General features: G+C 32.7%; 1 pseudogene; it reads right to left on the reverse strand.

Annotated features, from left to right (window-relative positions):
• Window positions 1-3,649: 3,649 nt before the first annotated feature.
• LOC122104055 lies at window positions 3,650-3,749 on the reverse strand (annotated as a pseudogene).
• Between the last annotated feature and the right edge of the window lie 948 nt (window positions 3,750-4,697).

Below are 4,697 nucleotides of genomic sequence, written 5' to 3' on the forward strand. Positions count from 1 at the left end.
TTAGTGAAGATCCCACTGCATGTACAAAACAACTTCAAATGCATCCACAATCTGGAGGTGACACAGGCTTTTTGTTTGTTTTTGAAAGGTATATCTAACAAGCATATCCACAATACTGATTTTTAGTCCATATGATGGGATATTCAAACTTAATAAATACAGGGTAGATTATCTTAGTGAGATTAGATATGATGTTACAAAGAAAGTTATTTTCAACAGAAATCCGGATAGAATTTATCCACCTTGTGTTTCACAGGAATAACCAGAGAGTAATACCTTTTTGGTCAAGTAGGTCAAACTCACTCCATGATTATATCTTAAAAGTATAACCAATTTAAGAGGTCAAATACATATTTTGTACTGACAGTCATCTTACAGCAATAACTTACTACCTAATTATATCTGCATCTTCTTACCTAACATATAATCAGAGCTGAAATTGGCCTCTTTAATCTAAATGTTGTATATGCTTTGGTTATGATGATGTTATTATTTGACAAATAAAATGTACAGAAGATTGGCTCCATAGAAATGACATGACAGAACACTGATAAATAAAACATTGCAACACAGTTAGCTCTTTTCAGCCTCACCCTGTCCACATTGTCAAGCAACATTGCAACAGCACACTCACACATATACACATACACACATGTGTGCACATGTACACACATATATATGCATGCTAAATTCAGGGTTTAATACAAAAAGTACAAATAAAATATTAGTGATTTGGACAAACGTTAATTTGCCTTATTACAAAATAATACACAATCCAGTCACCATGGGTGTTACATTTTACTTGCCTCACCACATGTGACCACTTAATTTATTTTAATTAACTAATTCATTCATTTGTTTTGTGCTAATACTAGCCTTGAATTCAGGGCCTGGTTCTGTCCCAGAATTTGTTGTTTTTTTGTTTTAGTTTTCTCAAGCCTAGAATTTTACTGCTTGTCGCACAGCTCCATTTCTAGCTTTTGCTGGTTACTTTCAAATCAGAATCTAATGGAATTTTTTTTTTGCTTGGTCTGGTTTCAAACCACAATCCTCAGATTTCATCTTTCTGATTAGCTAGGATAAACACATGAGCCACCAGTGTGGCTTCTAGATTTTCCTCTATAGCTATCTAATGCACATACTTAGATAGTAATTTAAAACATAGAGTATAGAAGCAAGTTGTACAGTGATGATATTGTCCTGTCAGAAATTTAAGCTAGTAAATTTCTTCTTAAAACCATGAGCAAAAATACCATGATATAATATAAGAAAACTCACTATTGAACATATGAGCTTTAAGAGTTTTCTAATAGATCCATTATTTGTTACCCAACATTAGAAAAAAACTGTATAATACAGTACTAAAAAAAAGTCTTTTGTAGGAATACTTAATTACCTTATTTTTAAAGATACCTGTTTTCATCTAAAAAAGTAGGCCTGTCTATTGTTTTCATGTGATTTTGATGGTTGAAGGTGCTTAATGAGAAGTCAAAGTGTATTACTAATCCTTTGCTATCAATTAAATCACCTTTTCTTCTTGGAACATACAATGATTAAAGCAATAGTTCATAATCAGCAAGCAATATTTCAGATTCACACTACCAGTGCAAGTGGATCACCAGTAATTAATCCTTGATACCATTTTCCACAAAGTTTTGTTCAAGATACAATCAGTCTGCCTTCTCTAGCTGCTTTCCTAGCCTGGACCTATTCCTTCACTCTACAGGAAAAGTGATATTCAAGTGATTTCAGTCAGTTCTGTTACTAGAATTATCAGGGATTTAGATTCTTGTCTGTAATTTGGTCAAAGCTATGTCTCTTTATGTAGGCTATTAAAAATGTATTTACTAATTTCAAGTAAATACATAAATTCTATTTCCATCTCTTTTAAAAAATAAAATTGTTTGATCTATAAATTGATCCGAGGCATGGATTTTGTGGCTAGCTAGGACATTGCACATCTGTCTCTTTCTTCCTCTCTCCCTTTCATGATTCTCATAGATAATATGACTGCTCCATAATTATCCTAATTTATTTTGCTTTTATATTTTTGGTTGCATCATTTCACTTTTTGCTCTGCTATTCCCCAAATCATTTACATAGAAGGCATTATTTCATATTTTCTCGTTCCTAGAATAAGCTGCACATGAAGACACCACTGGTCCTCATTTTCAGTCTGTACCTTTCTATATGGAGGAAATCCTTTCCTCTGCTCTCTATCAATTCTCTACTCTCCAGTTAGAATAATTTCGAATAGTAAAAATGGAAAAAGAGAAAAAAAATCATGGTGAAATAACAGATGTAGAATATTCACTGGATTTTTCTGAGCAGTTCAACCAACGTGAACTATTGGGGAATATATGTGCACCTGATTCCCACTGGTTCTCAATGTCTCTGCTTAGGCAATTCTGATGAAGACAAGGCACAAGAAGAAAAAGTGAGGAATGATATCATTCGCAGAAAAAATGGAGAAGTATTCAAGCAAATTATTCTATGGGCTGCTGAAAATAATCAGCTTACTACAGTACAGAGACTACTTTCCAAAAAGGCCACTCATGTGAATACTAGGAATGATGATGAATATACCTCTCTTCATCGGGAATCCTACAGTGGACACTTAGATATTATCCATGAGTTGGTGGCTCAAGGCAGATATTCATGCAATAACTGTGAATTGCTGGACATCCCTACACAGTGCTTATATGTGGAATAATACCAGACTGGATTCTTTCTTAGTTCATCATGATGCATATCACAATGCCCAAACTAAAGTCCTCTTGACCCCCTTGCATCTTGCTGTTTGGACTAGAAATAGCAAAAATATGCTGGATCTCCTACTATTGAATATTATCAAATTATCAAACCAGGTCTGAAGAACTTTGAAGAAACTACATTTGATATTGCCAAAAGGATAAATATGTATCACTACGTTTTTGGAGTTGTGGAAAGCTGTAAAAATTGTTCTCCTAAGTCATAATGGTTTGGTTAAGTTTCTTAAATTTCAAAAATGCCAATCCATCCTTGTGTCCGTACAAAATATTTTCACCATACAAACAGCAGCAATATCTTACTTTAAAAATTCATGGACTCCATGGTATTCTTCAAGTGAATTGCCTGACTTTGATGTCAAAATGTATTCAAGATTTGTTTGCATACATCTATAATGATTTCTGCAGAGTTTGTGGTTTTTAAATCAGAAATCATTTTAACTTATCTGTTGAAATGTGTAGTACAGAAACTAAAGATATTTCTGGTTTTTGTCTGAAAAAAGTATATTTTAATCTAATCTGTATTTTGTTTGTATAATATCCATAATCTATTTCATTCTCTCCTAGATATAATAGTTTGAATTCTACATTGTTTTATAATATATAGGTTCATTTTTAAATGTGTTATTTCAGATAGCATTCCATATAGAAACAGTTTAACATTCCTTTTTTTCCTAGGTCCTTATAGTATGTTATTTCTTTGGAATAAAATGACGATGTTATCTAATTTCAAACGTTTTGTAAAGATTATGCTATGTAAAGGCCTTTCGAAGGTGAGGATTTAATACACTGATGTCAAACTAACTTTTAGTTCAATTAATTACATGTATTTTTGTAATCATTTTTAATAACTGTTTTTCATTTCTTGCATCTGAAGAATGAAAAATATGGCATACTTCACAAATTTTCATATCATCCTTGTACAAGTGCCATGTTAATCTCTGTATTGTTGTAATTTGGGTAAACGTGCTGCTGAAGCATGTCATATCCTGTAAATTTACATAGTTAATGATGCAGTCTTTATAAAGGCATATATCCTTGGTTGACTGTTTGTAACCAGGAAAACTTATTGTTCCCAAAATGCTATTGATCTTAATTCTCTAAAATTCTGTGTATATTGGAAAACTTACATTGTTTGGTTGATTGCTCACATTTGCAATTTTTTTTTGTCAATGACTATTTTAAGTCTTTTTCAATTAAATTTGATCATACTTTGAAGACTTTATAGCTAGATCCAAAGGTGATGGCTTTTCAAGTACTTATTTATCAACTGAGTTAGCTTTGTGGAGCTAATGGATTCAAAATAAGCCTTGCTTAAGAGCTACTTCTAAACTTCTGCAGCTTAAAATTTCCTAAATGAGGTCTTACTGGCACAAATGTCTACCTGACCCTTCACTCTTCTTCCATGTAGCAACAGACCAACCAGAATATCTTACCCTGACAGCATAGATTTCCTTTTTGGAACAAAACTAATCTTAGTTAAGAGGGATTATAGAGAAATGAACAGTTAAGACAGAATCGTTTAGACTAGAAGGTATTTTATCAAAATATAATTGTTTGTTATACCTAACATTTTAAAAGTAGCTAAAGCCAAGAAGGTGAAAATAAATTCATATGCATGATTACCTAATGTCCTGGCCTGGCTACCATCCAACCAGGCAGGAATTTACACTACTGCCTTTCTTTCACCAAATATTTTCATAGGTACAAGAGAAGTCTATATGTTTCTCCTTGATATTAGGCCTTAAATTGGTAATGGTTTAATCACAGTGTTTCATCTTGCCTCTAGGCTGTAAATCTACAAATGGTAAAGCTTTAGGTCCAACTCTACCAAACACTGAGGTAGAAATAATGGAATAATACTTTAAAACACAGTTGCCTTTGATACCCTAACCACAACAGAACATTGCAAAACATGTGCCTTTTTTA

Source organism: Dipodomys spectabilis, unplaced genomic scaffold (assembly GCF_019054845.1).
Source record: "Dipodomys spectabilis isolate Male_0828 unplaced genomic scaffold, ASM1905484v1 ptg000020l, whole genome shotgun sequence".
In the NCBI taxonomy this organism is placed as follows: Eukaryota; Metazoa; Chordata; class Mammalia; order Rodentia; family Heteromyidae; genus Dipodomys; species Dipodomys spectabilis.